This window comes from Labrus mixtus, chromosome 9 (assembly GCF_963584025.1).
Source record: "Labrus mixtus chromosome 9, fLabMix1.1, whole genome shotgun sequence".
NCBI classification, from domain to species: Eukaryota; Metazoa; Chordata; class Actinopteri; order Labriformes; family Labridae; genus Labrus; species Labrus mixtus.
Genome location: NC_083620.1, coordinates 15480106 through 15504211, shown reverse-complemented (window position 1 = coordinate 15504211; position 24106 = coordinate 15480106). Strand labels below are relative to the sequence as shown.

Below are 24106 nucleotides of genomic sequence, written 5' to 3'. Positions count from 1 at the left end.
TAACCCCACATATCTCAGTGCTGTTACATTCTCTGTGTAAGTGGAAACCTACAGTCTAGGATTGATGAGACACTGACGAAGATCAGCTAATCCTCCTATGACAATGTTATAATCTAAGAGAGCTGATTGACCTAATAGACCACTCAGATGTAAACCTGCTGTTAGCTTTCAACATCTAATAAGAAGTCCATCTCTCTCACTCCCTCCCTCACTGTCATTAAAAAATCTATACACTGATAATAAAACTAACATTATTAAACAGGAGTTTTTTATCAAATAAAAAAGGCGAAAGTTGACTCCCTCACTCTACTGAGATAAATGAATCTTGGTATAATACATGTATGTTAATTTAATAGCATTTCTGCTTCAGTGGCATGTTAACAAAAACAGATTCCTTTGACAGTTATTTTATAAAGCATTCAAAGACAGAAACAATACAAGCAACTCAATTAATTGCAGAAACAAACACTTTCAACACTGGATGCATATACCAACTGCATGACATCACATTTCTTTCTTTTTTTAAAGATTGGCGTTTATGCCTTTATCTCAGATAGGACCGTGAATAGCATAGGAAACCAGGAAGAGAGAGAAGGGATTAACATGTGGGAAAGGAGCCAAGGGACAGAGTCATGATCTCTTATATGATCTTACCTTTGATGTAATAGTTTAATATGCATTATTTCCAAATAGCAGATGTGTCATTGGTATACGTCACATTTGAAATTAAGAAATAGAATTTAGTAAATTATATATTTTTATATACATATGTACAGTACTGTTGCCAGGCAGCTTGGTTATTTTGAATGTATTTAAATTATGGACCTGCTCCAGTTTTCGGTTTCAATCTCTCTTATATTATTGTCTTTTCCTTTCTATTTTTTTCGGTACTAAATACCATGACGTCATCCGATTACAAAATCCCTGTGCCTGTGCCACTGCCATCATTACTCATTGTTTCAAGTAGTCCTGCGCTGTGATCAAGCATTGCCACTGTGCTGTATTGACCTTTTCTGCCGGGCCAGTGGGGATGGGAGAAAGGGGAAGTGAAATATTGAATGTGATTGAAGTGCAGCCAACAGAGAGCGACAGGATCAACCTGAGTATTTCCCCCAACAAGCTGGTCTAATCTGTTGGTTTGACCAGGTCAAGGGATTAAACGAGTGCTGTCCAGCCGCCATCCTGTCTGGCCTCGTTGCACTTAACCTGGGCCAGACCTTAAGACGAATCATCTACCTGTTGAAAAGCTATTGGATTAAAGTCCAAAAAGATGCAGGAGGTCTGCAAAGACAGTGTCAATTTGGATTACTGTGAATTACCTGTATCTATTTATAATCATGAAATTACCAATGCCTCAATGTATACAACAGATAGTTTTGACTAAGACCAATTTTTGTTTAAAGGACATTCATTATAGATTATAGAGTACAAATGGTGTTTTGACTTAGAACAGTGGTTGCATAATTAGTGGAAATATAAAAATAAATGTACATTATACAAAGTAGGCCATCTGTGGTAACTTGTAGACAAAACCAAAAGTAGAAAGAGGGAAAGGAGATGTTTTGAATGGCTTTGCAACAGTATCAATCAATCAATCTTTATCTGTATAGCACCAATTCACAACATATGTGATTTTAAGACACTTTACTTTAAAAGAGCAGGTAATAGACCTCAGTCTTTGTTATATTAACTACTAAGACTCATCATAAAAGTGGTACAGCTTTTTTCCTGGTGTTCTCTTTTGTATTGACACATACTCTCCACCAAGCAACATATTACATGTAGGCCTATAGTTCTGTCAAGTGGGAATATTGTCTGTTCGTGTATACTAGCTTAGTGTAGAGATATTCTATTCACTTAGAGAACCATAGTTACAATGTAACCTAGTTTTTCTGACTGTCTCTTAACAGTCATAGCGTACCACTCACTGTGAATCTTTGCCATGAAAATGGAAAGGCTGTTTTGAAAGCCTGCAGTATATGGCTTTGTCTGACAAAAACCAATTGGCAGCCAGTACAGGCAGTAAATATAACAATTCTAAAATAGTCTCTTTTGTTGATGATGGTCTTATTTGCTTTGGCAGTTCATGTATTTCAGGTTCTCAGGTTATTTTTTCATTCTGTTTCAGAACTAGCTAAAAGCTCCCAACAATTTGTTTATTTCAGTGTACTTATATATGCAGCTTGTAGAACTGCTTTACAACGACAATATCACACTCAAGGCTGTGCTGTTGTGCTGAATTTCAGCCTTATGTCCAGACCAAATCACAGCCTTGCTGATATTCAGGAAACTAGAACCCCTTCTTGTATGGTACTGTATGGCGTGAACATTTTCGTATACCAGTTAAACCAAAAAAAGATCCTCTGCAGTACAGCAGTCAGTTGGGTTGAGCTTTAAGTACAGAGAAACTGCATGTGGACTTCAGACAAACACAATCATTTGGTGGTCTTTTTTTTCAAAAGAATGCAACCTGCTGATTGACTCCTGCACCTTTTAGTTTAAACTCATCACCCTGAGACACACACTGTATTTCCTTAAAAGGAGGACAGGCTGTATTGCTTTGCAGTTCTGGAGCTAAACCACGTTATGTGAATAATGCATAGATACCAGCCTTACAGTATCACAGTCCACTGTTACTCTCTGCATGAATGAACACAAACCCAGTGAACTCAGAAGCCTCGGCTTCCACTCCCGGGAGAGATCATCCACTCAAAAGAACTATTTCAAACGCAATGTCATCTCCTAAGCAAGGACAACCACTGTAATAGGAAGACGGCAGGAAACCTTACCGGTGAGCACGCCCTTGTGGGAGACAGCATCATCTGAAGGGCTTTAATATGGACCGTGTGCTCTCTGGGGGCTGGACGAGGCTGAGCTGGTCCTGGTCTTCGTGAGCAACTATTGACAATTTCCTCAAGTATGCGTGAGATGCACACAGAGAGGGAACACGCCCTGATTCTACACACACACACACACACACATTTTCCATTCCATCGAGAGGTTGACGCAGGCAGCTGAAATGAAAGGTCAGCATGCTGTCAGAGACACGCATGCAGTACACGTACTCCTTCATCAATATCTATCTATCTATCTCTCTCTCTCTCTCTATCTATCTCTCTCTCTCTCTCTCTCTATCTATCTATCTATCTATCTATCTATCTACAATACCAATAAAAGCTTTGTTCTTAGTTGCTTCTGATCATTGGCACGTCCAGAGGATGAAACCAGAGGATGAATTTGGCCTTTAAGGTTTTACTTGAGTAAAATAAGAGATTTTTGCTGAATGTTTGATGATTCCAATGAGTTTTTACTTGCAGAAAGTTGTACCAGGAAAAAATGTTAAATGTGAGGACTGATTGGATGAGTGACCTGCATACTGTCTGACGTTAAAACTTTTCCGAGTCCTTAGGAGAAACATGTGCTGTTGGGCTTTCTTGTAGATGCAGTCTCTATGCTGTGTGAAGGACAGTAGTAAACTAGTTTAGCATAGAGACAGGAAATGGGGGGGAAACAGCTAGCCTGGCTCAATGAATGGTTGAAAAAACGACTGTTGTCGCTGTAACTCACAAAACAATATGTTATATTGCTGTTTTGTATTGAAAGTCAGTAGTGTTTTTTTTATATTTTCCCCGCATTTTTTTTTTTTTTTTTTACAGCTATCAGCTGGTTTGCTTAGCATAAAGATTTGTAACCTGGAAAGCTATAGCTTGGCAAGGGTGAAAAATTTTTTTTTTTTAATTGTTGCTGTTAGTTAACGTATTAATATATTATATAAATGTATCTTATCTGTTCACAGTTAGTGTATAGTGGGTTATATACAGGATCATGTCTTGGCTTGGTGCAGCAACTTCCTGAAGCCATAACCATGAGGTTGGTAGACAACCAGCAGATGCTCCGCAGTGGTAACAATATTCTCATTTAACTTGTGGTGGTATCAAATATATTTCCCAAAATGTCCCAAAACTATTTCCCTAATCTTATAATGTCTTGTCACCTACTTGAGTTTAAGTTATACTCCAGCTACAGTAACCTATCAGTGAAATATGAGCCAGTGTGTTAAAGTACAGCCAAACAATGTTTGTCTGTTTATAAGTAAATGTGACCACAGTATGCAGGTCTCTATTACAAGCTGAACTGTATTCCAAAAAAGAGCCAATGTTTGTTCCTGTCTAATAAGCAAAGATGGCTTGGAAATGCTAGACGGCCCTGCGATCACCAGTCTCTCTCTGCCTCTCTCTCTTACAAGGGATTAAGTTGTCAGGTTACATTGAACCCTGAGTGCCCTCCATCCAGACAAAACCGTCTTAAGGTGCAGGCCGTCCGGTTATTTATATCTGTGTTGGGTAAGCCTGCACTCTCTGCAGCCCACTCCAGCTCATAGACATGTATGGACCTCTGTGTGTCCTGCTTCATTACATGGACAAATCAGTAGTTGTGCATGTATTTCCACCTGCTTCACTGTAAATATGTTTATGTTTGAAGTGGGTGTGAGTATGTGCATCAGCCAGTTAGAGGCATTTAACAAGATTGTCTAGTCACTACTGGTCAGACTTTACAGTTACATAGTGTAAAAGGCCTTCTCTGAAGAGCGCACACACACACACACACACACACACACACACACACACACACACACACACACACACACACACACACAAACACAAAGTGAATTAGGAGTGTGGGGGGCAGGCAGCAGATTGTCGATACTGTCCTACATCCCACTCTAACTGTCTCACTTTTTTACTTTCTCTCTCTTTCGCCTCTCAGCCCACCTATCTGGATCTCCCGTCTATTTTAAGCGCTCGATGCCGGCCAAGTATCGGCTGCAATGTTCAGAACAGATCACGGGTAGGGGCCCCTGTGAGACAGGATGCTTTCTGGCTTAAGCACAGTAGTAAGTGGGTGTAGGCTACTTTGTGTAAGCTTTCAATCCTTGGCTGTACTTTGGTTTCCAAGCTGATTTTAAACCTTTTTGCAACACATTTAAGGTCATTTTTGTCTTTGATTTAGCAATATTTGACATAATCAGGGTTATAAAACTTTTCCTTATTACTTTTTTTTTTACTCTTCTTTTGTTGGAATTGTCCCCATGGTTCCTCATACAGACAACCGTTGCCAGTAATGTGCTCCTTCCTGTATACTTCAGCTCTTTATATGATTTATGGTCGTGTCCATTACTGTGAGTTATGACTCTTTAAAGACAGTTACTGACTGTTTCAATAAATTGCTTTATTCACTGTTCATTTATCAAAGCTGGGTAGCCCCCCATAAAACATCTGCATGAAACCAAACAGAAGACCGGGGTTATAAATCCCCAACATTAAAAGCTAGAGTGAAGAGAAAAAACAGGACTCACCACATTTCAGCAGCTTACACATCTATAATTAATTTTATTAGAATAGCAAAGAAAACCATTTGGAGTCTTTCTGTTTATTTCGATCATTTTTGGTAATATCACTTCAAGATGAACTATGATGTGGGGATTTAACACAGCAATCCTTTTCTTTTGTGTCAGTGTACTATAGTTATATTTTCAGTTGTATTATCGGTGTGTTAAACCTTTACATCCAGAAATCATATTTGGATTCATGATGACTTACAATTGGTCAATTCCTTGCAGCGTTATTCTTTGTTAAATTTTTAAAATGATGAGTCTGCAAATGGGAAATCATTCTTTTGGGATGAGGTATCAACGGCTCTAAACAAAGATAATAAACAACTTATAGAATGTCTGGAAAATGTTTTAACATAACAAACCATGGCTCTGTGAATCGAAGCCTGTTAGTTGCATGTCTTCGGTTTATGGGAAGGCTAGGAATGATGCATTTGCATTTTAACTTATGTGAGTATCAGTAGTTTAACTTTCAAAGACTGCAGCTGTTGTCCAGACACTGTGATAAGTGCTGTGGGTGGTGCAATGGCCTCTGAAATTGTAGTTCTCCAGAAAAACAGCTTGACTTACCACAGTGTACCTCAGTGTCAGCTGAAAAATATATTTCTCGTTCCAGAATACTATTGCACTGCCACTGGTGTTAAAGACTCCCCTGCTTTTCTGTGTAAGAGTTGCCTCAGTGTCAGAGTGTGATGGGACGTGCATTTTTATAAGAGCATTGTGTTTTCATGGACTGACAGTGCACTCTCTATCTAAATTGTCAAAGCATGACAGATTTAAGCACAGGTCGGCTGAATACACTCACATGGATTTTAAATAAAATAAAGAAGCTGTCACAAGACTTTCCATACACCACACCAGGCTACATTTGCAACTACATACAGTACAGCTAGCTTACTGTATTTATAGTGTTCATACCTGTGACTCTTTAATGTGACAGCTGTAGGTACTGTGTGTTTGCTGTTACAGCCTATTATTACTCTCATACACACTCACATGTGATTTTATTTGAACACAAGTTAAGCCAATATGAACTAACTGAAAGAACTAACTGATTTTATTGTGTTTGTATTCATATGCAAACCCTTAATGCAACGATGCAAATCTGAAGGATTAGTTAATGTCAACAGAAACGACAATACAAAATTTGACTTTTTACTGCACTTGAAGCTTTTATTAGTTGTCCACTATCATTGTTTTGTTGTTATTGTTTGTTTTGTTAAAGCTATTATCTAATATATCTTCATGTTCGACAATGAATGTGTCTCAGACATGTTTTTGGACTGCATACACACCATGGGAAATGATTGAAATACTGTCCAGGAAAAGGTAGGCCAAGGAAAAAAATGTCCTGTACTTGACAGCAAGAATATTCACAAAGTTTGAAGAAAAGTATAAAATATATTAATTTGAAAAATGTCATTTATAATACATAAATATCTAAATATCCAACTTGGTAACCCTTAAGTTTAATATTACACAATCTAAAACGCTTAAATGACACACCTTCACAATCTAATGAATGGATTGATCATGCTTAATTTATTTCTTGCAGTCAGATCACATGTATACACATGCACTAATGCACTTATCAACATACATGTTGATAAGTGCATTAATGTGATGAGTGTGTGTCTGTCTCATCTCCTCATTTAGCTCCTGCTTGCTTTAAAACCTCAAGATGCACTTTTTCACTTCGAGGCTAAAGGTCGCAGAGGATTGTAGGAGCGCGCCGCGCCACGGCCTGCGGTTGCGTCACCGCCAGTATTGAGTCAGGTGCAGTCCCAAGGATCTCGCTGCCAGCTGCCGTCGAGGCAGGGATAATCTGCCTAAGCAGCTTTCACATGATTTTACCCACGGAGAAGAATTTAGGGGAGGTTTGTAAACCTCTTCAGTCTTGGCCTTGGAGCTTTGACTTAAGAGTTGAACAAGGGCCGGACAGCAGACACTAGACCAGACTCAATAAAGAAAAAAAAGTCACTTTGCTTATTGCATTCATTCTTCATTTATCCATTCACACACTAAAGCACACAAAAACCCTGGTAAGTTATCTAAAAGTCTAGGATATGTGCGTCTTTTCCATTAGTGCTTTGGTCTCAGACTTTCTATTTCAAAGTATTCAAAGACACATCGTCTCTCACTCCATTAGCCATTACACTGAAAGCACCAGAGAAGTCATAAGAAAATAGATTCTCCTGAGGGAGAATGTCTACTTCTGATGGAAAGCAGAGTGAGATTTATCTCTTAAAAACACTGCTGCCTTGACCTTCTCTGTTAGGGCCCGATGAACTTTAACAGATGAAGTTAATCTACTATCAGCGAGGGGTCAAAGTCAACTGGTTGATGTCTATACATGCTGTGCAGAGATGGGACTGGTATTACATGAACTAAAGGGCAACGGCAACCCAATCCTCAGAGGAAAGACTGTGTCAGAGAGTCTTCAGCAAACACGCAAAGCTCTGACTTCTGGCATTTAATGGCACTGCAGGTCAACCATTTTTTTGGTAATAAAAAAACCCAAACTTAATATTATAACCAATTAAATTCATAATCATTCATGTTTGAAGTGACAATACAGTTGGTGGGATAGCATAGGGCTAATCTCTTTCCCCTCTGTCTCTTCTCTCACTGGATTCAACACCTACATAGCTAAAACAGATTACAGCCTGCTGAGATGTTGGTGAGCTAACAAACTCTCAGCAGATGCTGGCCTGATGTTCATTAGAAGACTGTGAAAGAAATACAAGTCTACCATTTGTACACATTATAAGCTGAACAAGAGCTAACTTCAATTTAAGGACATTTCCCCTTTTGCATCGCACGTATTGTGAAAAACACAGGTTAGATTAATAACAATAATTGGTCCCGATTAGGTCCCACAAATACTTACAGTGCTTTTTTATAATGTCATTCAATTTATTCACTATAAGACATTAACAACAATCAACATTGTTGAAAAAAAAAATGCCACTGTGCAGGACAGAAATTAAAGTTTTAACAAAAAAAACCCTACAACAATAAATCCATTAGTCCATAAGGTGAGCACATAACTGCACCACTATGGTACAGTACTAGTCTTCTTATATTCAGATGCAGTATATTGCTTTAAGGGCTTGCTTAAGCTAGTATGTGGTTAAATGGTAATGTTAGCTGTTGCCTCGTGTAGCTAATGAGTACTTGTGTTGTGATATGTGTTGTTGTAACTTGTATATAGCCTTATTTCCCTGATGTTCATTTTATTTTCCTTTTTTGGACAGATACCCTTAATTTCAACCATTTGCAACCTTGAACCAAGCAGTATGTAACATTAGAACAGCATTTGAGCTCCCACCCCATGGCATGACTTCAGAGGAAAATGGCAGCTATGTGAACACATTCAATTGGGAAAACCCCCAAAAACTGAACATAGGATGAAGACAAAATCAGTTTTTATTTTCTTCAAATTTAATAAATTTGTTTTACAATTTAAGACTGAAGCCCTTTACAGCCCTGAATCCAACTTTGGACTCTTCCAACTCACCAAGAAGTTCTAAAATGTGCAATATAATGAATGATGATAATGAATGTTGTATGATTGATGGTGTTTGGTTTGATTCGGTGCTCCTTTAATGACGCTACTCTGTCTTTCTGTTTTCAGCAGCTGATGATTGTTCACCTCCTTCTGAGATGCCTCTCTGCTTGCTCACCTTTCACAGCTGGCACAGCAGCTGGCAGACACAGGTACACAGCACCTGTGTCTGGTGTCACGGGCATGGCACATCTGGATATGAAAGAAGAGAGAAGAGAGGGAGAAGTGTGGATTTATTCACATACACACATGTATTTAAATATATGAACGCAAAAAGAAAAATAGTCCCTTCCAGTTGGGTCATCTTACTAAGGATGCTTCTCCTTAAAGACCTTCCTTCCTCTAACAATCTCTTAATGCACTCACAAGAGATTCCCTTGGAGCGGATCAAGGCGGCGAGTCACTGACCTGCAACTAACCTACAGAACACACAAGGTCAAGGTGTGACCCTTATATCCAGTGTTGTGGTGTGTAAGGTACTGGCAATGCTGCCTGAAGAGGATGTACAGGAGAGAGTGGTATAATCCCTGTTTGTGTTCCCCTTCATACGTGGGTGTTAATGTCACTGTAGTGAGGGAGGGTTAGATGTGGAGGATTGGGAGAGTTAAAGGACAGACGGATAAAGGGAAGCCGACAAGATCGTAAGGAGATTGAGACACAGGCAGGAAAGCCAGGAGGCAGTCCACGTTAAGGGTGGATGAAAAAGAAGACGATGTGCTTATGCCGAATTCTAGCTTCTATCTGGGGTGTTACGTTAGAGCTCGAGGAGTGAGGGAAAGAAACAGAGAGCATGTGTGCGAGGGAGAGAGAATAAGCCGTGGCATCTGGTTTTGTTAAGGCCCCAGAACATTCCTTCCCTCTGTTCAGCTCTGGCTGGCAGCTTTTAAAGGGACATGCTGGCTCTTATATCCGGATCTGGGCATTGCCCTCTCTCTTGAAGTTTTGGTTTATGACTGCTGAGGGTCACAGTTAAGATGTCCATGTCTCTTTTTATGTGCACTAGAGAAAAGTCTTTATGACACACAGGAGAAAAAGCAGACGCATGGCGATGACAGAACACTTTATTTAGTATTATTTGCTAATTTCTTATTGAAGTATTTCTGCTCTAGCAATAAGATTACCCTACCAATGATCAAAATCAACAAAAAACAATTTACACAGAAAGTTCAGCGTTTTTCTTTTCTTCCTTTTTTAAACTGGATTCACCCCTTCAATTTATTATCTTCATCTTCAACTACTGATCTATGAAGCTGTTTTATATTGTATGTCCTCTTAACTACATCAGAGTTTTGTGTTCCAACAATAAAGGCTTACCTTTCAAGTGAAATGTCACTGGAGAGATGGATTTTTTTTCCACAAACAGGGAGTCTAATTTCAAGTCTGGAGTGTGTAAATAAAAGTCTTAAATGTCACTGTTGATGCTTGACTTTACATGTATTGTTTCTACGATGTAAACCAGGTGAAACCTAGAAATGTGCTGACACCATACAACAACATGATATAACATAGGACTGAATACAAACCGCACAGCGATGAAGTTGTCAGAAGTGAGTCCCCAGGATGCTATGTTTTTGTTACATGATACAGCAGGTGTCATGGTATGATTCTCAACACATGAACATGCCGCAGAAGTAACATGGTTTTCATTCAGTGTCGTGACTTTTTCCAAATGATTTGATTCGGGAGTTGTCCTCGTGTCACTCTCGGAGATGGATGGCTCTTCAGTGCAGGAAAGGGCCGACCACAACAGTTCTTCAGCTGGCAGCTTTAGCTGGTACATGAGGACATAAAGCTTGCCAGTGAAGAACTGCTGTAGGTCTGCCAACAAGAGTGTACAACACACCATAACCTGCAGGAGAATATGAGGAACCATCAGCTTGCTGCTTACTTTGACGCTAACTGAAGCGAACAGGTCGACGTCGAAGCAAAAGAGATCTAAAAACACTGAACTTCCTTAGAGCTCCTTAATACGGCAGCAATTCTCGAAATTCCCAGTGAGTCACAAAATGTGCATTTCAAAAAACGCTTTGTGGCCATAAAAGGAAATGAATGGCAATCTTTAATTCTTAAATTTGAGGTTGTTCTTTGCAGATTTAGTATTTTTGGACCCCATGAAAAGCAACCATCAATTGTGTTCCATCTTTAGGCTCTTTCACATTTGCTTTAACGTTTGGTTTTGTTGTTTGGCACACAAACAAACACACAGTCCTTTTTCCAGGGCTTGCTCTGAATGGTTCTTGTGGGAGAGAGGTGAGGAGGAGGAGGAGGGGGTACAGAGAAAGATACCGAAGGAGGAAAAACTTTATAACATTCCTTTGTCCTGTATTTGTGAATACTGCGGTTTACTGTGTCTTAAAATGTGCATGCACGTAAACAAACAAGCTGCATGCACGCGCAGGCAATAAGCTAGCCTACCATTGTTGTATTCTCCCTGCTCTATATTTTTGTTGCAATAATTGAATACAGACATCTTTGCTAGCTAGATAGCCTTCCCTTTGGTTATAGCCTGCAACTCCTGATGGAAAACAGCTCCTATCAAGTGGGGCAGTTCAGCTTTTCAGCAGCTGCACGGGCCTAATTGGAGGAATTTACCTTTCAATTAAGACCCTCCCACTCCATTTGGTGTGCAACGGCTTCACCAACAAGTCATGTATTTTGTTATTTCACCTTGAGAATACCCACAAAAGTCCATCTGTATGAGTGTCAGATCAAAACATTCTGGCAAAAGAACGAAGCCCTCAAGAGTAAATACACGTCTGACCAATCTGGTCCATCATTTTTTGCTATGAAATACTTTTGAAAACTTTAATCATGTCCCAATTAAGTGTTGATTATTAAACCTGACATGGAAACACTTTCTGTGATGCACCACTTTAACATTCCCTTTCCGCCGGCCACTGTTTAATACTCACAAGTAGCCCAGGATTTCTCTTGCCTGGCATTCGTTCAGCTGGCCTGACTTCAACTATTGCAGTCAGTCAGTCTGAAAAGCCTTCCCCTCGCAGCATATTCTTTCACAGTTCAAGGACAGGACTTTGGGCAAACTAACTCCCAGCAGCTCTCCGAACCCAGCAACCCCTGGAAACTCAACGAACCCCACGATGCTAACGCTCTGGACAGCAGAGGTACACACACACACACACACACACACACACACACACACACACACTCTCTCTCTCTCTCTCTCTCTCTCAATGTGACCCTCTTCCACAGGGAAAAGGAATTGTGAATGGGCAGTGAGCCTTGATCTTCTACTGAATCCAGACGGATCCTTTGTGGGTGTGTAATACTGGTGATGAGATCCAGGGCAAAGGCTTCCCTTTGTGGGTACATTTGTAAAGAGGCACCTGATAGCTCCTTTGGGCTTTGTTAACATTAAGGAGATTAGTTTCTTCTTTTTATTTAAACAGGGAAGTAGATCTTTTTTTTTAAGATTTATTTTTGGGCTTTTTTTTTAACTTTATTTGAAAGGACAGTGGATAGAGTAGAAAACCGGGAAGAGAGAGGGTAGAGGGGTCACATGCAGGAAAGGAGCCACAGGTCCCGAGCTGCCTGCTACAGCCTCCATACATGGGGCGCAAGCTAACCGCTACGCCATCTCTGCATCAGATCACTTTTTTTTTTTTTTTTTTACAGAGAGATGGATAAAGAGAGAAGAAAAAGACAAAAAGAAAGGGATGATGAAAAGAGAACAGCAGACACGAACAAGGTCAAAGACCACCACTAGTACAATAAAACAAACTGGTGACCGTGATATAACCCCAAAGCCTTCCTCTGGCCAAATAGCACAACCTAAAATGACTTGACTGTTCAGTAAAATAAATCAGTAAGCTAATCCATGCTAGCATAAATATCTGCTATACACTGAAGAATCTGAGCAGTAACTTGAAATGTAAGATGGCTTTTCAAGGAACACAAACAAACAAACAAACAAGGACACCTTATTACCATGTTTTTACCTATCTCTACTTTGCATATGTGTTCATTTTTATGCGCATCATGTGGAACCATTTTAATTTTTTGGGGCCTCTGTGAGTCCCCCTGGAACATCACATAAAATGCATGAATTCTATTAAAATGTGATTAAGACAAACCTGTTTTCTATACTGTCCAGACATGCAAGGCTGAGGGTGAAATTGAAAGAAACAGAAGAATGAGCACCAAGAGGTGCAAACCAAAAAATTATTTTATGAAATTAATTTACATCCTCATTACACAGCAATTATATCCATTGGTTAGTTTTTCCACAAAGCATGAAAATTAAGTTGTGCCCTTGTCAAATTAAAGACGACAGAGAGCAGCAGCTTTCTCCTCCTAAATGAAATTTTCATCCTTTATTATTACTTTGCTGTGTTGTTTCCCTGCTCATGATACGTGCACACCACTAGCACACACACACACTCGAACACACAGAGGCCATCCCAGAGTTGAGAACACAGTGTACCAGAGGAGTGATTTATTACACAGAGCTGACGATTCCCGGGACAATTACAGCCAGCCTAAGCAACAGGCTGAAATGGCTTCTGAGAGTGTGTGCACACACAAACACAAGAACGCACAAGAAGCACATATGTAGAGGAGGGACTCACAAGTGATGACATAAGCTGTGGAGGATGAGGCCTACTGTCACCAAATTGTGTCATTATAATAAGGTCAAAAGAGAAACAACCCTTGCATTTGATTGTGTTTCAGGTATTTTCTGCGGTTCCTGTGGAGTTAATCTCCAAAACCTATTTTTTTTATTTAAAAAAATTACAAAAACTAAGTAGTCAGGTAGAGGACATTTTTATTAGTTTGAGCTGTAATGGTCTAAAGAAAAGGTTATGTAATTGCTTGGACATGATTTAAAAAACACAAGTAGGATGGTGATTATAATAAATATCTGAGTACTTTCCAGTTTGTTTCATCCTGCTAATATGAGTTCCTGTTCTTCCTGCATCATGACACAGCTAAAAACTAACACTGGTATACCACCACACAAAGATTAAAGCCAGATTGCATGCCGCACATAGATGTAAGGCTAATACCACAATACAGCATAGTTGTTTTCTGTATGGGCAAGATAATCTTACATATAGGCTTGCTGTGTTATGAGGATGAAAACAGCTTTGCAATAGATTCTAGCAAGCCTCTTATCTGTCCTCCAAAGGCATCAACAATATCCCTTTCATAAGCAGCATCACCCAGCCCCTCGTCTTTTTTTGGTATCGCAGAAATCTAAAATATTTTTCCTTGACAGCCGCAAGCCTGGCAGAACAGCAAATGTTGGTTTTATTACAGCAACCTCATGGCACACCCAAAAGACATTTGTTGAATACGAGCAGAACAATTGCACAATTTAAGGTTCAGTTTGTGCCAATTAAACTGATCCAACCGATTAAACCGAAAAATGACAATTAATTCATGAAATGTTTTTTTTTCTTTAACATTTGGAGTGGATCAAGTTGTCGTCTGGAATCCGGACTTGGGAGTTTAGATAACATTAATTTTAATAAGATTTATCTTTTCTGCTTCCTTCCACAAATACAATCAAAACATGTTTTAAATGTAATTTCCTTCAAATGACTTTACCAGTGACTTAGAATCTGAAAAATTAAACTCTGAAGATAGTTGGCAATTTCTCGCTTATGCAACATTTTCCGAGTGCATGGTTCTTATATCTGATTTATGGCAAAATATCTACAGAGTTATTCTAACCCGGAAAGTTTTGAGAGAAGCCTCAGTCAGCTGATCTTTCTCTTAATTTGCCACTGCTTTCCTCTTGCAGCTTTGAATGGGATTAGTGAGAAGACAGGGAATACATTTCAGGACACATACATTAACATGGACACACTTACACAAGCAAACACTGCTGAAAAGCAAATCCCCTTTGAGAGGCATGCTAACACCAGCACCCTGTCAGGGTACGCTCATCACTTTTGCTGCATGCTTCTTCTCCTCAAGTGACTTAGATATGGGGGACAGGCTGGAAGTAACTGAGTGATAATGCAGGAGGAATAATGTGTTTGCATGAGGTATGTGTGTGAGCAAATGTATGCATGCATGGGGAGATGAGGAAGGGAAAAAAAGCCCACGCCCTGTTTTATAGAAGCACGGAAGGCTCGTTCCTCTGCACGCACACTCTCACGCCATGTGAATTATGAAATGCAGCTTTTCAATGCTGACAGAAAATGAGCCAGCGAGTACACATGAACCCTCTGAATGTATGTCATGTTCTATAGTGTAAAATCTCTATGTGCCTACGGCCATTATTTGTCTGGTTATGAATTATTGATTCAGCGACATTGGGGGAACAACTTCCCCTTGTGGAAAACAATGATGCACATTTTTTTTAAATTAAAAAAAAGTGACTGAAGTGTGTTAGCTTAAAAAGGCTAACGAGACCCCTGTTAGATGTTTTGTTTAGTAGAGCTATTTAGTCATGTCCCAGAATGCATCAAGCAGAAGTTCTCTTCGAATATGGGGGCCAAGCTGGAGGGGTTGGGGGATGCAGAGAAAGACGGCAGCAAGGGTGTGGCACAGGCAACCAGGCACAAACAAATGACTCAGCAACAAACCCGCACACACATGCACCATTGTATCTCGACAAGACATTTTTACCATTAAAAATACAACAACCATACTGCATTCATTCCTTAGTCATTTCCCTCACACTTTTTGCATTTTTGCAGCAACCGGTTGATCCAGTGAGCACAGTTTGTAAATGCACTTGATTTCCCTCAAATGAATGCAAGTTATTTGCTTAGGGAAGAGGTCAACTGGCAGGAAGTCAGCAGGCAGGTGGGAAAGAGGAAGAGGAAACGGTCCTTCCAGTTAAGTCCCGCACAGCATCTAGCAGGATTTTACACACAGCATCTGGAGCCAGGAATGCATGGGAAAAACATAAGTGTACACGCCTGTGTGTGTGTGTGTGTCTCTGTTGCGTGTGTGTGCTTGTGTGTGAAGAAAAGCAGACGGGGTGCTATCTGCCTCTGTGATGTCACAACGTGAGAAGCAGACAACCTGGGCCCGGGTGTTCCCACAATGCACGGATGAGAAAATGACGCAGCATGACTCTGAAACTGTAGATTAGTGTGTGTGTGTGTGTGTGTATGTTTGTGAATAAGCCCCCTGTGAAGGACAGAAAGCTTTGAATTTTCTACACACACACACACACTCGACGATCAAATCATCCTTTTGGAAAATATAACAGGAGGGAACGAGAAAACTCTTGAGACGGTGGGATACAGAGACAGAGGAGTGGAAGTCGGGGTGTGAACGCTGAGTATAGAGGCCCAACATAAAGAAAAGATTTGTGTGCTTCCTCCAGCTGTCATCTCCCTTCCTACCGCTGGGAAGAAGTGTGTCAAAGAGTACATTGTTCGCTCTATGTATGTATCACTTTGTGTCTGGCTACGTGCCCGAGTAGTCCCCACGAATACAGCGTCCTCCCTGCTTCTTCTCTCGCTCTCTCTCTTTTAGAAAATATAAAGACAGAGAAATATATATATCCCCCCCTCCCCCCCCAGCTCCCTTTTAAGTAGCAGTTTAGTTTGGATGCTTTAAGACAGGAAATGCCTCTAGGTCAAATAAATGAGAAGTGGCAGCAGCCCATGCGTGTTTCCAATCCCCAGAATCTTCTTGGTTTCATCTCTTCACCCCCAACCATCCAAAGCTACAGATGGGGACAAAAAGATGTGCCATCTGTTTACGGGAACAATGTCATGTTCTTCAGAAAGATTTCAATGACATAAATGAAAACCAATGGTTGACTATAAGGCAGAGTATTAGGCTCAATGTTGAAAACAATTTACAGAACATCGCTATATCATCCAAGACTAATCAACTGCCATCGATGCCCTCAACTTTTTTCATAGCTAAGGGGAGGTCATTTCCAGATTAATTCAGATAGTAGATGTTAGCTGAAACAATTATCACAGAATGATTATATGTTATTTACCTTGTTAAATACAACTCGTCTTTTATTAAGTGTATCCCTGGGGACAATCCATTGCTGTTATCTTCAGGAACTCCTAATTATGTTTCTCAAACTGGTTCGCAAACATACGTCAAATAACACACCCAGCAGATACGAAAAAAGTTAGGAGTTGTCTTCCACCCGTTGAATGTAAGTCTCATGTACACTCAGTCTTCTTTTATCTCCTTTTTGGTCTCTACCAATTTCTGAGGGAATTTTTGAATCCGCTTCTAAGTTGTAAATTCACCAGCTCATAGTCTGTCAGGTTGGTTTGACTGAAAGTTTAGGTGAGACAGCATTTCCATTATGGCGACTGCCATTGACGGGCTTCCAAAGCCTGCTAACAGATGGGTGACATCCCTCAGGCTTCGCCCATTAACATTTACAGTCTATGGTTTCGATGCTAACGTGGGCGGGTCCCAACACAACATTGATGTTGTGATTTGTTTTAAGGGTGGCTGGTTTTGTGAGCTTAATTTCTAATTAGATTGAAAGGGATTAAGAGCCTCTCGTCTATTGTGTGGAGAGAAGCTAAAATGATAAGCTGATGACATTTTGGTTTGTCAATGAAAAACTGCGGCAAGTGGAGGTCAACTGCCATCACTCCCCACTGAACTGTGTGTGTGTGTGTGTGTGTGTGAGGAGGGGGCACAGTCGGGGTTTGTTAAGTTTAAAAAAAATAAAAAATACAAAATGAATGATTATGTAAGTATCTGAGTGAGTGTATTTCTTGCCGTTCTGGCCCCAGCTGTACCCAAATGGCCTGAGAGCACAGTGTGCTAAGCGAACAAAGACGTTCAACCTGAGTTACTGAGCTGGAAGAACACTGCAGTCTGACACACATAACAATACAAATCCACATTTCATCTATAGCAGTCACGCCCTATATAATTAATACCCTCTTATATTACACTGTACAGGTGTTTACTGAATACTTTAGACATGATGTAATGTTAGCACCATGCCGCTTTTATTATAGAATAAAGCTTGTTGCTGAACCAAACAGCTTGGATCTTAATGTTTCCATTTGAAAAGCTGAAACGTTTGTTTTAAATATTTTAATCTAATTGTTTGCATACTGCATATTTAATTCCTGTAATTTCACCAATTGTCCCAGTCTCTTTGAAGATTCTCCTCTCCCTGTCCTTACTCCTTTGCCTCCTGTTAGCCTGTCCACTGCCCTTTTCTATCTGCCGTTTCCCCTTCCCCACTATCACATCTTTACACACCCATCTCTCATACGCTTCATTACCCTCTCTTCTTCTGCCCCCCCCAAGCTTTCATTTTCCTCCATCTCCCTCCCCCCCCCCTGCATGATACATTTTATCCTTCACTATCATCTTCCCTGCTTCACCCTCAGTTTATCCCTTTCTCTCCTCCTTATCCTTTTACGCTCACTCTGTGTCTTTAGGTTGGTCAGTTCAGCAAGGCCGAGTTACATTCCTGGGATGCCTGCTACATATGGTCTACATTCCAGCCGGTTTGCAGAGAGGCCCACTGCTCCTCACTGCTGGCCCTGCAGAGACCAGCCCAAAGCTGAGCATGCTACAGCCTAAATGTATCCAACAAATCAAAACGGAGCATACGATCATCTAATATTTATCTCTGTTTATTTGCATACAGGCTGTTTTATGTTCTTCCTTTACATCCGTTTCCACCACCTATCTGCATGCATATGCAAATCCTACAAGTCCAAAAGTGTGAAAATGAATATAATTTATTAACACTACCTGTACAGACTCACATATATGAGGGATTAACACCAAAGGAAATCGTCTAATGGCTTGAATACTGTCCAGTCCGGTAACTCTATGTGAAAAAAGTGAAACGAGCCCTGCATGAAAGTTTATACACAAAACTTGCCATTACTACTCGACCAAGCTATTGCAGGATAAAACACTAATCTTGTTGAAAATATAACTTTTCCAGTGGGAATGCACAAACAGTGCAGCATATGTTGTAGATATGAGTGTGAGGCTGGTCTGGTAAACCGCACACAGCCTTACTGAGTAGTGAGACGCTCTTTCCTAAAGACGCAGTGGCAATATAACGTGGGATACAGTTGGAATACAGTTAGCACCGCATCACTAAACACTATATCTACGCCAGGCTGCCCACACCCACGCGTCCCTGGTCTGTACATTTGTGCACATGCAGGCACTGACAGAGAGTGGATCTGTCTCTACATCAGACGATAGCATACACACACCTACGTACAGCATGGCATCACCTTGTCTTGGCTGCAGACACACACCCTTTCATCCCACACACCATTTGTGTAATTCTTAACCTACTACTCTGTGGGAGAAAATATATCCAGGAAAAAGTGTCAAATAAACCTTTAATAGTATAAAATTAGCCTTAGCCAGTCAAAGGTAGCCTTCAGAGGCTGCCTGGGTGTGGCAAAAAAAAAAAAAATTGTGCAACCTCACTGCAGCTACCGCATTTCCACCGCAGATTCCTCTCTCCTCTGTGATTGGCCATCAATAAAAGTCAATGTTCAACACTGCCCGGATAAAACAAGTATCTCTAAGGGCTGGTCTTTCAGAAGCTGAAGTTAGCAGAAGAGGTAGAGGAGATGACTCATCACATGAGACATTTTTATATATTCCTTGGTTCTGATCAACGTCATTAACTCTGACGCAGCAAAACGCTTCCAGATCTTTCCGTGGTAAGTTAAGCAAAAGGCCCGTTAGTCAAACTTAAACCCTTCCCAATTAGCTGACTCGCAAACATGCACACAATTGCATGAAATATGGTGAACACACACACACACACACACACACGCAGAATGATAAATGCTTTCATATGCATTGAAACTAAAGACTTCCAGAATGACGTCTGGACATTTGAGTCTAGATTAGAAGGCGCGGTAACACTAACTTGCGGCACAAAACATCACATTCCAGTCTCTCTTCCCTCTTTTCATGCCCTTTTGTGTGATTGTGTCTGGGGAGTGGCCAAATGGACGTCACTGATGGACGCCTGTATTAAACACACATCTAGCCACGCAGAGATAACAACTGCTGGCTGACCACTAACACACCCGTGCACCCAGGTCAATCCAATGTAGCTAAACAATCAGAGCAAAGACAAAGCAAACACTCTCAACAAGACGATAGAGTGGAGAAGGAGAGAAAGAGGGCAGGAGAAAGACACAACAGCATTTGAACTGTAGGAATTGTAAAGTAATACTTCAGAAAGCAACAGTAATTAAAGCAGGAACACAACTGCTTTTTTTTAACTTAATTCACGTGACACTGCAAACATTCCTTCACTGGTTGACAGCTAAAATCACGATGAGTAATCCAACAATAACAATTATTTCACACCCTTTTGGATTACCAAGTGTATAACCCTCATAATGCGTCAGTGTAACCAACGACAATGAGGCCTTGTAAATGCATTATTACCCTTGCTAAACTAGTCCCAACACAGCCCTTCCTTCTTAGAGGGTGGTTGGGACATTTTTCCTGCAAAGAATAATTCTCCTTAAACATTCAAACGGTGGCATGCTGATAATCCACGTGTGTCAAGTGGCCTCGGACTCTGACCGCCCGGCCTGCAGCATCATGTATAATTCACCATTCATACTGAAAGGGGGGGATAATTACTGCAGACCGGGCACTCTTGAGGAAAAAGTAGGCAGTGGGGGGAGCTGAGCTAATGAGCAAATCTAGAGCATCTCCTGCCTGAGAAAAGTGCATCATGTAGGAATCATAGAAGGAGCAGGGGGGGGGGGGGGGGGGGGGGGGGGGGGGGGGGGGAAGGAGGTTATTACTTTTGTGATTTCACCAAATAGGCTTTTCAGCAGTGGGGAGGCCCTCGGAAAACGAGCAGCAACGGGAACTCTAACCCCTTTCCCTAAATCCTAGAAAGCTACAATCTGGAAAGATAAAATGCAAGTCATTGGCGAACAGAAAAGGCCACGAATTGCAAAAGGTTGGGTTATCCATCAGGAGACGACAAGATCTGATCGGTTCTGTTCATCTGATGTGGATGGGATGCAGGTGGGGGGAAAAAAATAAAACTGTGCAGCAAGTTCTAATTAGATCACAAGATTGAAGAAAGAATTTGAGCTTGGATCCTGAACTTTTGAGAAGTTATATTTTGACCCATATGTTGAGCTCTTCAAACCAGGGGTTGCATAAGCAAAGGTTGGAGAGTCCTGCACACAGCGCCTATATGGTTATATAACCCAGGCCAGGAGAATCCATAGAAAATGGAGGGCAGAGTACATAAACGGGCCTTAACTTGCAACAGGTTGATGGGAACACCCAAAGATCAATACCAGTACAAAAAGGTGAAGCGAAAAAACAAGACAGGCAAATTGACATTAAATTGAGATATAAAAACTACCATACGCACAACAATGTGTCACATTAATATACCATGCTATGGTCCATGTCGTGGTACAAACAGGCCCACCTTCCTTACACAGCTGACCGTTATACTGATTCCACAGGACGACTTAAACACAGCCTCACTTACCTCCACCTATTAACACCTCGGAGGATTCATGGAAGTAGCTCCTGAACGCGATCCAGATCCAAAGTAGGTTAAAAGATGAGAGGATCTCCAGTAGCTGAAGGCACCTGGTGATTCTGAGAGGGGGGAAACAGCAGAAGACAAGCTTGAAAGGGGAAATGAATGACGCGGAGGGAGAGACAGAGAGAGAGAGAGAGAGAGAGAGAGAGAGAGAGAGAGAGAGAGAGAGAGAGAGAGAGGAGGGGGAGGAGGAGGAGGTGGGGGCAACTCTCTACATCCATGTTGCGCTACAAAGGGTGGGGCCTTGAGGAATTCACTCTATCTGCTTTCCCTTCAACTTTAAGCTTTTCTTAATTAGAGGGTCAGCCTGCCCGTGCACTCAATTATCACTTTGAGTTATAATGGTATAGGCCTATACACATCAGAAGAGTGAGTAATGACTCCTCGATATTCTTTGACAAGTCTTACGCTCTGCTGTTATACTGACCCAACTCTTACATTGCGCTGTTTCCTATAGCTGGATCAATATGCATTCAACGCCCAAGCGCTTGAATTGGTGAAGACACACCCGCCCCTTCCCTTTCTTAATGTTCTCGCACTGTATCATCAAACAGAACATATTTTATACAGGCCTCATCCAACTGACACAACACCTCGAGTGGCCTATCATATTGTTCCGCCACTTCTGTCTGTACGCACATTACACCTTAATAACGCGATAAAACAGGACAAAATGCATTTGAGAGAACGCCGGAGCACACTCTCCTCTGTAGCCTTTAAATGTCACCTCCGCTAAAAAAAAAAAAAAAAAAGTTTGCAAAAATGTATTAGACAGTCGCACTTACTTTGGTTCAGGTAAATCCATCGACTCCATCGAGCCACTTCAAATATCGAATGTCAAATGTGCGTGGTTTTGGCCGTGCTATGAGCAGATTTGAGGATTATTTAGATCTGGTCGGACTGTTTCCCCCACGCCCAGTTTGCCTGTGGCATTCAGCAGGGCTGGCTACTGTAAAGTTGCCACGTCCGTTACATTTAACAGACTTATGAAACCAAACAGACCTGCAAAACATACAAAAAAAAATCACACGACGTAGGGCTACTTCATTCTGCGTAATAGTCCTGTTAGTTAGGCTACTGCGAGGGATTTACATCAAAAGGTGCGCACACCAAGAAGGCAATACGTTTGTTATGTAATATGTTCCTGGATGAAAAGGACAGAGCAGTCTTTAAAGCCTGTTTGTAGCTTAAAGAGTCTCAGTCCTCTCGAGCGGAAACAATCGATTTTGTAATATTTGTCAGAGCTGAAGCTTCAGAGAAACCCTCAGCCACACCTTAACTCTCAATCTTTTTCTCTGACAGCTCCAGAGGTTTCGACGAGAAGCAAAGCCCACCAAATATCACCCTTAAAGAGTGTCGCTTCGTGTCTCGTGAACTCCGGTGTTTACGCATAAACCTCTACAAAAAAAAAATGAAATAAAGAAAACGGTCCAGTCGTAGTATCCGGTGTTTCGGTCCCACCCCGTGCTGCTCGTTACTCCTCGGGGCTCCTCTTCCCCGGTCTCTCTCTCCGGTCCAACTCCCCTCTTCAAACCGGCTTCTCACTCCGATCAGCTGGCAGTGACGTGACGTTGACACCCTCGACCGGCCAATCATAAACGAACCGGAAAAAATTACTGCTGACGCCCACTCCATACGCACGATGACGATCAGGTGAGTGCGCGAATGATATCGCAGAAGTCTGTGAGAAATAAGGCGGGGGCTAGAAAAAGTGACCTATGGGCCAACATCCGCCCATGGGAGGCGTTTTATCCTCTGGCCTATTAGGTGATAGGAAGTATGGTGTGTGAAGTGTTAGGAACTTTTCTACACCAGAAGGGTGTTTGATTGGATTTTATAGGCCTAAATAACCATTTTTCAAGCAGTGAAGGGCCTCGACTTAGGCCTATTGGACCACTTTTTCTGCCTTTAAAGGCAGCAGTCAACATTTTATAAGCTTCTATTACATGTCAAGTGTAGGAATTTATATGTAATCCAGTCAGTTAATATTATTGATTAGGCCGGAAATTGAATATTTTTCAGCTGGCTTTAATTGCCTATCTGTCCAAATATTTTATAATCAAGTTAACCCAAACAGGAAAAAGCCTTCACACTGTTATTTTGTCCTATTTGCTTTTTTAAGACAGTAATTACATTCTCGGCGGCAGTAGCTCAGTCTGTAGGGACTTGGGTTGGGAAAATCAAGTCCTGGCACGGACCAAGTCCGGAAGTTGGTCTGGTAGCTGGAGAGGTGCCAGTCCACTTCCTGAGCACTCCCTTGAGCAAGGCACTGAACCCCAAAGCTGCTCTGGAGCGCTCGCTGTGGGCAGCCCCCTCACTCTGAGACCTCTCCATTAATGCATGTCCATAGGATCATGTTTGTGCACGTGTGTGTATTTCGGCCTATGTGTGTGTTCATGTTCATCAGACAGAGTGTAAAATTGAATTTCCCCTCGTGGGATTAATAAAGGATAAATTATTATTATTAAAATTTTACATTTACATTTAAGACCAGAAATGGTCAAATGCTGATGTTTATGCCTAAATTTATAATCTATAGCCTTGTAGGCCTCTCAGGTCGGCCACTTACCCAAAGGCCAGCTTCAAATCAAAGGGTGGCAAAACTTCAGCATGGACTACTCTCCTCTGAAACAGCTCTCCA

At 41.2% G+C, this 24106-nt stretch overlaps 1 long non-coding RNA gene across 2 annotated transcripts; it reads right to left on the bottom strand.

The window, feature by feature from the left end:
• Positions 1-8803: 8803 nt before the first annotated feature.
• LOC132980353 (uncharacterized) lies at positions 8804-23072 on the bottom strand. Of its 2 annotated transcripts, XR_009674160.1 has the most exons (3): positions 22251-23072; positions 21409-21521; positions 8804-9152 (listed from the first exon to the last, which is right to left on the bottom strand). It is a non-coding gene; the product is annotated as an uncharacterized LOC132980353 (long non-coding RNA). The 2 variants fall into 2 exon arrangements; XR_009674159.1 differs by having other exon boundaries at positions 21409-23072.
• Positions 23073-24106: the final 1034 nt, after the last annotated feature.